General features: G+C 44.7%; 1 protein-coding gene across 19 annotated transcripts in view; it reads left to right on the forward strand.

Moving 5' to 3' along the window:
- ADGRL3 (adhesion G protein-coupled receptor L3) overlaps window positions 1-13,196 on the forward strand; it is a 907,827-nt gene that overhangs the window by 151,152 nt on the left and 743,479 nt on the right. For all 19 annotated transcript variants that reach the window (XM_048503336.1, XM_048503340.1, XM_048503323.1 and 16 more), the window contains exon 2: window positions 12,747-12,813. The gene's annotated coding sequence lies outside the window, so the exon portion shown is untranslated. The remainder of the gene's footprint in view (window positions 1-12,746; window positions 12,814-13,196) is intronic.

Here is a 13,196-nt window from a genome sequence, read left to right on the forward strand (position 1 = left end):
TTGTTGCTCAACATGAATGAGAATAGATGCCTTCCTGGACAAAGACTGGATAACACTGGACATCCTAGACCCGTGGTGGCAAACCTTTGGCACTCCAGATGTTATGGACTACAATTCCCATCAGCCCCATCCAGCATGGCCAATTGGCCATGCTGGCAGGGTGGATGGGATTTGTAGTCCATAACATCTGGAGTGCCAAAGGTTCGCCACCACGGTCCTAGACCAAGAGCGTTTTTATTTTTGGCATCAACCTGGTCAGGTGGATAGCTCAAGGGGGCTTATCCCAGGGTTTGGCCCCTCCCCTTTACAATCACCCAAATATGCAGAAAGACTCACTTCATACAACAATTTATCTTCTTTTTCCACTTCCACACCCTTTTTTTGGGGGGGGAGTCATAATGTGGGACATTTTTGTTATTGGGATAAAACTTCATCCCCCTCTAGTTCTTTTCTTGGGCAGAGAGGACGTCTTTTGCCTCTGAACTCTGCCTGCAGGTTTCTCTGTGAAATCTGGAGGCTGTTTCTCCCGCCGCTCGAATACAAGTAACTTAAATGTGAGCAAACCTGGTAATGAAGACAGCTTGGATGCGGTCCAGAAGCTGCTACATTATTTGCTTAGACACCATTTATTATAGTTACATTTTATTATAGAGTAGTAAAAATTTACAAGGCAGCATCCTGCGTTGTTTCCCACTGGGATAAATGATACAAATGTACTATTAAATCTCGACGCCTTCACCAGCACGCCAAGCTCTGTTCCATTTGCGTTTCCATAATGTGTCAACCAACTGCCATTTATGCTCAGTAAAGCTTTCCCCTTATTTATGGTAGAAATTTAAATCTTCGGCAAAGCAGAGTCTTCCAAAAGCTTACAACCACCGCCGTCCCGCACCAAGGGAAAGGGTCCTCTGGCATAGGTAGGAAGTTTAATGGTACAGTGTAAACATGATGCATAGTGAAGAAGCATGAAAACTAGGAGGTGATGTTGGCTTGCCACAATGTGCAGAACAAAACTACCTGAGCTTCCCTGTCAGTTATTTCAAAAGGACTAGTGCAGGACTAGCATCAGGTGAACAGTAACACAAAGACTAGTATTAGATCATCCATGTAGGCCAGTGATGGCGAACCTTTTCGAGACCAAGTGCCCAAATTGCAACCCAAAACCCACTTATTTATCGCAAAGGGCCAACCCGGCAATTTAACCTGAATACTGAGGTTTTAGCTTAGAAAAAATGGTTGGCTCTGAGGTGTGCGTTACTCGGGAGTAAGCTTGGTGATGGTCAGTGGCTTTGCTTTGAAGCAACCATGCAACTCTTCCAACAGGTGAATCATGACCCTAGGAGGGTTTACTCAGAAGCAAGCCCCATTGCTAGCAACTGAGCTTACTCCCTGGTAAAGAATCACACTTTAGTTCTTCGCATGAAAATCAGTGGGGTTTAAAGCGCTTAACAGGGTTACCTATACTGCTTCCCCAAAACTAGGTCTTAGGTTTAATTCTAATAATTTTGCCCAGTGGTCCAGGCCAGCCTAGGTGTGTGTGTGTGGGGGACACTGGACTCTGTTTGCACTTGCCCACAGAGAGGGCTCTGAGTGCCACCTCTGGCACCCGTGCCATAGGTTCGCCACCACTGATATAGGCTGATTACTCACATCCAGCATTTCCCAGCTTCACTCCGCTGTGACATGAAAAGTTGTACCAAAAGTGCTCTTGCTTTTCCTGGGGAAAGCACCCACTGGGTAAGAGAAAGTGCATCAGGACAATAAATCTTGCCCCGAACCATTTCCTCTCTGGGCGCACCGCAAACAGGAAGCGTGTTAGGACAAGATTTCTTGCCCCGATGCCCTTCCTGTTCCACCACGCGCCTTTACACCAGTATATAATCAGCCAAAGAATCCAGGTTCATGAAATACCCACTTTATTCCCACATGAACCAAAAAATTGCTCTCCCCACTATCTAGGTATTCAGTTTAACCATAATACTACTTTATCTTACTCATCTAGTCTTGATTCTCCTTTCCATAGACTTGCCTTCGTGTTGCCTAGACTGAACCCTTTCCCATCGTTTCTCCTGGAAGATTCCTCCTGGAAGATTCCTCCGTGTTCCTTACTCTAAACAGCTCTGCTTCTGTGGAAGGGAAATGCCCGACTCAGTTTCCCACCTATTTTTTGACTGTCAGCTTTATAACAACCCGCGAGAGAAATTAATCACTCCAGCAATACAAGCCAAAATGTCCTTTAAGGAAAAAGAAGAATTTTTCTTTTCTTCTGTCAGGAGAACAGGAGCAGTAGTGGTTAAGAACAGGTGCATTCAAATCTGGAGGAAGCGGGTTTGATTCCCCGCTCTGTTGCTTGGGTGGTGGAGGCTTATTTGGGGAATTCAGATTAGTCTGTGTACTCCCACACACGCCAGCTGGGTGACCTTGGGCTAGTCACAGCTTTTCAGAGCTCTCTCAGCCCCACCTACCTCACAGGGTGTTTGTTATGAGCGAGGAAGGGCAAGGAGATTGTAAGCCTCTTTGAGTCTCCTACAGGAGAGAAAGGGGGGATATAAATCCAAACTCCTCCTCCTCCTCCTCCTCCTCCTCCTCCTCCTCCTCTGCTTCTGCTTCTGCTTCTGCTTCTGCTTCTGCTTCTGCTTCTGCTTCTTCTGCTTCTTCTTCTTCTTCTTCTTCTTCTTCTTCTTCTTCTTCTTCTTCTTCTTCTTCTTCTTCTTCTTCTTCTTCTTCTTCTTCTTCTTCTTCTTCTTCTTCTTCTTCTTCTGTCCGATGAAGATTCAGCACTTACTGGCTCCGATGCTAAATTTCTCTCACTGATACTGAAAATGAAGGCCAGTTAAAAACTCGGAATTGGCTGAACGGTTTATTTATTGAACTTTTTTTCCTTTTTAACCTTGTAACTTTAATGTATATCAATCTTAGCTTATTTTTTGTATGCCAATACAGATATTTGTATTTGACTAGCGATGGGGAGAAGCAGCCAATCATCTTGGGCAGCTGCAGAAGACAGCCCCCAAATGGGGTGGAGATGTATGCCATCGCCACGTTTGTGGGTGATGACATACATCACATGAGAAGGCAGGCAGATGCATGAGCAGCTCCCGGGTCCTGTGATAGGGTGGCCTGTGTCAGATGAAGAGAGACTTGGAAGTGGGGTGCGCTTGAGTGCTCGCTCCCAAACCCTTGGCTTTCTAGGAAGCCCTTCATGCCGGAGAAAATGTGCCATAATTGCTTAAGAACTGCTGCATGAAGGCAGAAATAGCACCTGATGCAGTCTGAAGGCACTGCAAGACTGTAGATGTGGGAACTCGCATTTCTGAGTTATTTAAAAACCATATTCCTGCATGTGGAAACAGTGGCGGATTCCGCATGGGCCAAAAACGGGGGTGTGGAAATGGTATGAAAACAGTATAAACCCTTTTACACTGTCTTAAACCATTTTACACCATTTTCACTCCGCTGTTTTGGGCCCATGTAAGAATCCGCCAAAGAAACGAGAAGGCCAGAGCCATTCTCTTTAGCTTGTTAGCTCTCCATATATTTCAGTGAGTTTTGGGGAGGGGTTTTAGATATTGGCAAATATTTAAATATGCTTTCTATGCCCTAGCTGTGCCAAAATGACCCGGCTTTCGTGGAAGGTTTTGTTCCCTCTGAAAAAGGACCTTTCTTATCAAGGTTGTGAGGCTGTGAATGGTGCAGACATATTGTCTTATTCAGAATATCCGGAAGTTGCACTCAGGGAAATGACTTTGTAAGGAACAAACCGCTTCTTGCATTGGTGACTAAGGCTGTTTCCGCACGGCACAATCATACTTGGTTACAACTGGTTTCTTACAATCTGGGTCTGTTTTATCCCGGTTTCTCCCTTTCCATGGCTGCCCATTTTGTGAAGGAATCCAGTGAAGACCGGGAAGAAACACTCCAATTCTTTTTGCACAAGCCCAGGACTTCTGAATTTACATTGCAAGCGTATCTGAGCATGTCCGGTGTCCCGCATTCTGATTGGCTGTTGTTTTTGAGTGGCAGCTTGAATGAACATCAGGCGGGGAGATCAGGGGGGCGGGAAGATCAGGGGCGGTAGGGTGGGAAAAATAAACTGGCTCTGCTCCCGTGGTGTTTGCACTGTAGCGGACTCACCCTGGGAGTTTGGAAAAGAATTGCCAATTTGGCAATTTTGGAGTAATCCGGGAGGAGGGAAATATCGCAGGGCAAACATGCTTGAGGACCAGGAACCGTGTGAAATTCTTGTACAGGATAGGGTATTTCTCTTGCTCAACCCAGGGTATTTAGACGGTGCAGAAACGGCCTTCGTTGCCTTAGTCAACAGTTCTCCAACTTCCAATCCCGTTGCATTAGTTTGCACATTTAAGAATTGTGTTATTGGATTGAAATGTCATGCATATAAGGGATAAATGTCACCCACAGCGATTGTTCCACTGCCATTCCGTGCAATTCTATGCAGAGTTGCTCCAGAGTCCTCCAATAGAAATGAATGGGCTTAGCCTGGAGTGTCTTTCCTTAGGATTGTACTGTTAGGGTTTTTTCCTCAGTTTGTTTGCTTATGTTGTTTTTCCAGTTTTTCAATTTCCGACCCCAGTGCGTTGTTTTGTGTTATGAGAATCTTTGCTGTAAGGACCAAATTGTTTTATTGCATTTTGTTTTCTGCTCGCTGAACAACTTAATAGTCTTTTTCATTCCTTGAGCCTTCCCAGCGCCACTGTGCTGTTCTGCTTTACTAGGAATCCTTCCTTCTACTCAGATGTTTTTATTATATTGTGCAATTTGCCTGATGATTGACTGAACAGTTCTTCTCAAATGTATTGTCGAAGGCTTTCACTGGACACAGTGCGTAACAGACTTCTCTCTGTGATACACCTCTGAGGATGCCAGCCACAGTTGCAAGGGAAATGTTAGGAACAAGATCTATTCACATGTACTCTGATTTTAAACTATTGGCTGGCCAAAAGGCCGTAATAATAAATATCTATCTTAGGAACAAGATCCACCAGACCACGGCCCGGTACGGCAGTTCTTCTCCAGTTTCTTACGTAGTTCTTCTCCATGGCCTGCCTTGAGTCAGTGGAAAGGCTCTCTGGCTCGTCGCACATGCAGAATAATGCACTTTCAAACTGCTTTCAGTGCTCTTTGAAGCTGTGCGGAATAGCAAAATCCACTTGCAAACAGTTGTGAAAGTGGTTTGAAAACGCATTATTTTGCGTGTGCGGAAGGGGCCAGAGTATAAATAATGATGCTGTTTTTGTTACCACCCCCCACCCCCCCCACCACCACCACCACCGTGTTTCCCCGAATATAAGACAGTGTCTTATATTAATTTTTGCTCCCAAAGATGCGCTATGTCTTATTTTCAGGGGATGTCTTATTTTTCTGTGTTCTGTTCGTCGGGCATGCTTCCAAACAAAAACTTTGCTACGTCTTACTTTTGGGGGATGCCTTATATTTCGCACTTCAGCAAAACCTCTACTATGTCTTATTTTTTGGGGATGTCTTATATTAGGGGAAACAGGGTACTACTACTACTACTACTACTACTACTACTACTACTACTACAGGAACAACTCATATTTTGTATTGTTGAAGGCTTTCACAGCCAGAATCGACTGACTGTTGAGAGTTTTCCAGGCTGTGCAGCCATGCTCTGGTATTGTTTGCTCCTAATATGCATCTGTGGCTGGCATCTTCAGAGGCATGTCACGGTAAGATGTGTTTCATCTTGCCGTGACGTGCCTTTGAAGATGCCAGCCCTAGATGTGGGCAAAATGTTCAAAGTAAAAACTACCAGACCATGGCCACCCCACCCAGAAGACCAACAGCCCAGAAAACCAACAGCCAACTTACATTTTATTTCTTCTTGCTTTAAATGTTTATGTGGTTCTTATTATTTTAATTCTATACAGTACATACACATGTGTGTCTGAAAACTGTCCCTTCCCATATACTGTCGTACCAAATCATAATTCTGTCACATGTTGACTTTTTTTTAATAATAACATTTAATGGCATAATTAAAACAACAGCAATATGCCAGCAACAATGGCAACCTCAGTGTAATGATACAATCTCCAGTACAGTTATAACCGTTTGCTGATGACAGAGCACAAAAAGTTAGCCAGCGCTTCCAATACACTTGCAGAACCACAATCCAGCATCGTTACCACAATTGATAGATCAGTGTTATCAATGGGGGGTTTTAGCCACGGGTTTAGGTATTTGTTCCCGGCAAAACTGTGTAATGGGCAGTGTAATATCAAGTGTAATTTTCACATGTTGACTACCAGAGGAGGTTGACCATTTTGAAATCCCCTCCCCCCCTTAATGCCATGAATTGTGAAATTCAAGGTCTTACCTTCAGAAGTGTTTTCGATTTGCGGAACTCTGATTGTCTTATCGCGCAATGTATTCTGTGTCCCATCGTTTCGGATTGCTTCGTAAAGAAGTATTACTATTTTGGGAATGAGATGTCAGTGAGCTTTGATGTTTGGTTTTTCTGGAGAGCATCTTTCCTGGGAACTTCTGTTTCTTCTTGCATCTTATAGGACTTTTGGATTTCCATTTTGGGTGCTGCACTTGGGAATACCAGAGCGGAAAGGAGTTGTTTTCTCCGGAGCCTGTTCCAAAATTTTTGCTTTTTTTTGCTTGTACTTGTTGGCAAATGAGCGCAGTTTTGTTTTTAACCCAGCCTCGCTGGCAGACCATGAACACTTAAAATATGCATGCGTTTGAATTGACACATGCAAATTAAGCTGTAACTGGATATTTGGGGATAGTTGCCAACCTTCTAACACAGCAGGAGATCGTAATTAATTTCTAAATATATTTCTTGATATGCAACAGTGATGTTTAAAGGTATTGCAGTCCTCTGCAGTGGCTGGGGAGATGAGCTTTGAGTGGAGAGTTGAAACCCTACTGGTTAAAAATCTTATGAATAGACTCTGTAGGGAACACCAAGCAAGCCTGTTCTCTCAACGTCATCTGTGCATCTTCGAAGTGAGGACAGTAACATCAGCTTGCCTTGCAACGTCGTTGAAAGGCTCTCTAACATTGGGTTCTGCCAATCCAAGTTTTTTTACTCAACCCAATTCCCATTTTTGCAACAGTCCATGTGCCACACAACTTATGTACATGCAGGTCCCATCACCCCCAGTATAACCATTTTTAAGAAGAAGAGTTTGGATTTATATCCCCCCTTTCTCTCCTTCAGGAGACTCAAAGGGGCTGACAATCTCCTTGCCCTTCCCCCCTCACAACAAACACCCTGTGAGGTGGGTGGGGCTGAGACAGCTCCGAAAAGTTGTGACTAGCCCAAGGTCACCCAGCTGGCGTGTGTGGGAGTGCACAGGCTAATCTGAATTCCCCAGATAAGCCTGCACAGCTCAGGCGGCAGAGCTGGGAATCAAACCCGGTTCCTCCAGATTAGAATTCACCTGCTCTTAACCTCCTATACCACTGCTGTCAAAGGAGACCCATCCTTCCTTTCCACCAGTAGAAAAACTCATTGAATCCAACCCATTGTGTGTAGCTGCACCAAAGCGTACTAACTCAGTGCTAAAAATTATTGTCAGCCTGCTTGCTTAAGCCCCTACCAGGTGCTTGCTACAGATCAGCTTTGGCATAGCGTCCTTCCCTTAAGTACGAAGGCGTTTGCTTCTAGATTGTAGTAACAGTGGGGAAATATCCATAAGATTTCCCTTTTGTTTTCTCAGAATTGTCCTGGCACACCTTCTTCATTACTAGTTATAAGAACCTGAACTTCCATGAGCTTTGGCAGTAAAAATGCACAAGACCAGAGAAGCTGATTTATAGCCCCTGCATATATGCCAAACAGAGGCCCACTGAACTGTTTTGCTCATCATAAAGGGACAGTTCTTCTCCCAAAGGCCCAAAGTGAGCATCTGGAGCTCTGGTAGGGCCACTAGGGACACAACTGGCACCCATTATGCCTGACCAATAAAACCAATGTGCCCACACCCACATAGAGAATGCCAGCCTGCTCATTAGCAGATGTTTGGGGTGTTTTGCACTTTGGCCAAAAATGTTGCCTATATCTAACTTCCTTTTCAATCTGAAAAGGAATACCTAAAAGGCCAGCACTACAGTAGCAGGTGTCATATGGCATACGATCAGGTGCAAATAGCACACATGTATTGGGCCATGATCGTGTGTGGGTTCAGTTCCTGCTTCCATGTTTCGTGTGACTTGTATGTTTTCATAACTGATGGTTCCCTTTTGTGTCTTTTGCCATTTAAATGCAGGTATGTTTTATTCCAGAATTCTGTAATTTGTTGGTGATCCTTGGCCTGAAAAATGTCCTGTTGTCCATAATCAGACCAGGAACCTTTTCAGCTGGAGGAATGCTTAGTCAAATAAGACCTGGGTCCTGTGGATTTATCAAGCTATTCTGCCAAGCCTATGGTTGAGGGCAGTAACAGTATTTCCAACAAAGATGGCCAGCCTGTACTTGCTTGACAGTGGTGTTTTCCCCACGGCCAAAATATCCCTGGGGGAAAACCAGGATCATACATACTGGGATGTTTCCATCTTGGTTCCTCCCCCACCCCCCACCCCCACCCCCGGGCAGCCCGGCAGCCCGTTCAGGCCGGGAGGAAGAACTCCAGGTGATTACGCATAGGCCCCAGTTTAGTTTCATTTTCCTCGCTGACGTTGCTGGTCATGCGTGAACTGTCCTGTTTTTCTGTCATTCTGATTGGCTGCAGCTGGTGAGACGGGAAAAATAAACCTGTCTGTCTCCCAAGGTGTTTACATGGGAGCGGTGTGATTTTTTAAAAAAAGAACCTCCAGTTTCATCGTTTTTTGAAAGGCGTAGGATAAGGGAAATCTCGCGGGGCGGGCCCAAGTTAGACCCAGAAGCCATGTGGAAATCATGACCAAACCGGGATGGTTCACTTCCTTATCCCAGGATATATTGGCCATGGGGAAAACACCTTTATTTCTTTGTTCCTCCTTCCCTTCTTTTTCCCCTTAGTTAGATTGATTTTAGCGTCATAGGTTGACACACCAGAAACTGATTGTATTTTAATGTTACATACTGCATTAAGCCACCTTGAGCCCCTAAGGCACAGGTGTCAAACTCGTGGCCCTCCAGATGTTATGGACTACAGTTCCCATCATCCCCTGCCAGCGTGATGCTGGCAGGGGATGATGGAAACTGTAGACCATAACATCTGGAGGGCCGTGAGTTTGACACCTATGAATAAGGGGAAGGACATCCTATACGTCCAAAATTAAATTAAAAAAAGAAGTAGTGCAGGATCTCAGATCTAAAACTTTTATCAGAATTAGTGGTTGTTGTTTTTCCCGGCATGCACACACACTGTCTCCCACAAGGACTGGAAACAATTGTTATTGAATTTTACTGTGTAAATGCTCCATGTCTAACCTTTGGCCAACCTGGACTTATCCAGGCATAAAACAGATAACCTCTCACCCAGAGGGCTATTGTGACTGTAGAAGGCATCAGTTGCCTTGACCTGGATGGCCCAGGTTGACCCGATCTCAGAAGCGAAGCAGAGTTGGCCTCGCTTAGTATTTGGATGAGAGACCACCAGGGAAGTCCAGGGTCGCTACCCAGAGGCAGCCAATGGCAAGCCACCTCTGACTGTCTCTTGCTTTGAAAACCCTACGAGGTCACCATAATTCAACTGCAGCTTGGTAATACTTTCCCCTGCTATTGCCGCAGTTCAGAATGCAACATATCTAATTTGCCATACTGTTTTCTTCCTGGCTGTTTTCCCCTTTTGGCAAGAAACTTCCTGCGGTAAGAAATGTAGCTTAAGTTGATGGAAAGCGGGATGGAAGAGCAGGCAACGTTAGAAAGCAGCAGGAGAAGTGAAACACAACTGAATGCTTTGCCTTGGGGCTTTAGAACAGGGGTGGCCAACCTATGGTGTTCATGGACTACAGTTCCCATCAGCCCCTGCCAGCATGTCCATTGACTGTGCCGGTGGGGACTGATGGGAATTGTAGTCCATGAACATCTGGAGCACCACTCATAGCCACTCATATTCCAAGTGAAGTGATTGCACCATATCCAGAAGTATTGAAATTATAGCTGTGCCACACAGAAATTGGAGAGAAGAACAGTTTGGATTTATAGCCTGCTTTTCTCTACCTTTAAGGGGTCTCAAAACAGCTTACAATCTCCTCCCTTCCCCTCCCCACAACAGGCACCTTGGAGGGTAGGTGGGGCTGAGAGAGTTCTGAGAGGACTGTAACTGGGCCAAGGTCACCTGACAGGCTTCATGTGAAGGAGTGGGGAAACAAACCCGGCTCACCAGATTAGAGTGTGCCACTCAGGTGGAGGAGTGGGGAATCAAACCCGGCTCTCCAGATTAGAGTCCACCTGCTCTTAATTGCTACATCACGCTGGCTCTCAGAGAGGTCCATTCTGGACAGTGTGGGGTTGAGGAGCAAATCATTCTTTCCCTCAGCCACCTCTCTTTCCTACTCTGTCGTTTTCTGATCCAGAAACATGGTTGGCTTGGGGGAAAATGCCCAGAGAGAAGGGCTGAGGAGAGGCTGGTCGCTGCCAAACATTGTGCATTCCCCAGCCTGCTCTTTTTACAATTAAAAAGCTGACCACCACCCCTTTCCCCCTGCTTTCTAAGACATTGAGGATGGTCTGGTATTGAACTCCTGGTTCTTCTGTTGTCTTGGCCCTTAGCCACTTGCCTTGCTGAGGTTCTTGCTTATCAATCAGGCAGGTGTCCAAGGATTTCCTGGAAGGGAAGAAGCTGTTCTTTAAAAAAAATACAAGGGATGCTCATCAGCTTCTTTCATGCCATTCCCCAGGAATCAGCAGCTAAGCACTTGGCACAAGTAGATGTGTGCTTTACTATGACTTTCGGTTCCAAGCGCAGCCTTTTGTGCTTTGCAAAAAAAACAAAAAAACAACCCGCCACCTCAAAAGGAAAACCCCGATTGCTCGGTTGGATCTGTGGAGAAATTTACTCTCCCTAAACAAATATCTTCCAAATTGCAGGAAATATATTTTACGTTCCCTCCGAACGGAAATAAATTTGTTTCGAGATGAACCCAAAGGGCTGACTGTCAGGGTGAGCTTTTAAGTTCTCCGTACGTTCGCAAAGTGAATCTGAAAGCAGGCGAGCCTTTGAGGAAGGTGTGTGTGTGTGTGGGAGAGAGAGAGAGAGAGAGAGAGAGAGAGAGAGAGAGAGAGAGCATTGTTGGAGGGGGGAGTGGGATTGGAAGAGGCAGGACCAGGTAATTGCAGAGTGAGAGGAAGGAGCCGATGCTTTTGCGGGCTACGGAAATGTGAAAATGAGGACAGGCCACCCGTCTACCCCTTTCATCAGTCTCTTAGCAAGCTTAGACTCGAAGTCTGTTTTGTTTGCCTTCTGCAAGAGCGCTCACTTTCTCTCTCTCTCTTTCTCCCCCCCATGCGTGGTTTCTATGAAGCAACACCGAAACACTTCTGAATGTATGAGGCTTCCCGTTGGGCTGCCGTAATGTACCATTTTAGACAGTTATGGGGTGCAGTGCACGCTGCTATGATACATGGCGGTGTTGGGAGACACTAATGTTCTCATTCTAATGATCAGCCCATACAATCCATAACCCAAGACGCGGGGAATTGTTTGTAATTCTTGCTGGAGGTTAAGTTGCTGGGGCTTTTAATATTTTATGTCTTGAAACTCTTTGCAAAGGCTAAAAGCTTTACTTGGTCTGCATATTTCTGCCGTACTGTCCTTTCTGCCATAGATAAATTATATGGAAGATAGTCTTGTAAAATTCTGAAGTAAAGTGAGGTGTGTGAGTCTGACTTTACCATTAGAACCAGATTCACCTGAAAGTGCCCAGTGTGTTGGCAGCTGCACACCAGCTACTTGCTGACTCGTCTCCATCTGTGCATGAAAAAAAGGCAGTCTGGATTTGAGCTATGTTTACCAAGCCCTAACCCAGTTGGCTTTTCCGTTTCTACCCATATCGTCTGTTTCTAGATTCTTTAAAAGTGTTTTTACCAGTACTTCCTAAGAATAGTGTGAGGTGAATGGACCACTTTGTTTAGCATCAGTTCGGAACATAAATCTTGAAGAGAAGTAGGACTGGAAGAAGTGGTCTTGTCATGAAAGAGTCTGTCTGTCCGTTACCCTGGACTAGTGTTGCCTATTCTGACTTGCAGAAATGAAATTGCCAGGGACTGAACCTGAGATTTTCTGCGTTCAAAGCTGTACTGCTGAGTTACAGCCCTTCTTTAATAACTGAATAAGAAACATAATGGGTTGGAGCCAGCACAATTGGCCATGCTGGCAGGGGCTGATGGGAATTGTAGTCCATAAACTTCTGAAGAGCCGCAGGTTGCAGACCCCTGGGGGATGCATGTTTTCCCCACCTCACAGGGGGGTGAGGCCTATTTGCTTGTGTCGGAGTAGAGTTTATTTTTATTGGGTTTTTAAAAAAAAAATTAATTGTTTATATTGGTTAAATTAAAAAGAATGAAAAATAGAAAGTTGAAGAATAATAATGCGAAATGCCATTTCCCTTGTTCTGTTAGAGGATTATGTCAAAAACCATGCTTTACAATTGTCCCCCTTGTCTCTTTGTAAACATATGGTAATTTTAACTAGGAAACAATTGGCTCGACTTTTCTGCCTACAGTAAAGCATGAAAAGGCTGTTGTATAATTGTGATCGTAACCTGAAGACATGTGCAAACAAATAACATCCACCTTTCTCTTCTTTCTTTTCTCTCTCCAGAAATGTTGAATTTGGTCATCTGCAAAAAAAGACACATGGATTTCTAGCAGCTGAAGAACAGATTCAGGTAATTACAGCATCTATTGTAGCGGGATTTAACAGCTGAAAAATAACTTGAGAATGACATGGACTTAGTCATAAATGCTACTTGGTGATTTTGTGGTTTTTGCTTTGTGAAGGTGGACACTGTTTCTCATTTGAAATTGGGAAATTTGTAATATCCATGTGGAAAAGTCCATAAGACCTCTGTGTATTTCCCCCCCGAACATATAGAAATGGTAGATTAGACTGTAGGGATCAAATGGGACGTAGATAATGGCTCATTCTGGCTGTGTCGGTTTTCCAGGCTGCATAACTGTGGTCTGGTAGTTTTTGCTCCTAACCTTCCACCTACATCTCATTCCGTTTGTTTGTTTATTTGTTTCCATTGTTTAATCGCTTTGCTTAATG

The sequence above is a fragment of the Sphaerodactylus townsendi genome, linkage group LG07, assembly GCF_021028975.2.
Source record: "Sphaerodactylus townsendi isolate TG3544 linkage group LG07, MPM_Stown_v2.3, whole genome shotgun sequence".
In the NCBI taxonomy this organism is placed as follows: domain Eukaryota; kingdom Metazoa; phylum Chordata; class Lepidosauria; order Squamata; family Sphaerodactylidae; genus Sphaerodactylus; species Sphaerodactylus townsendi.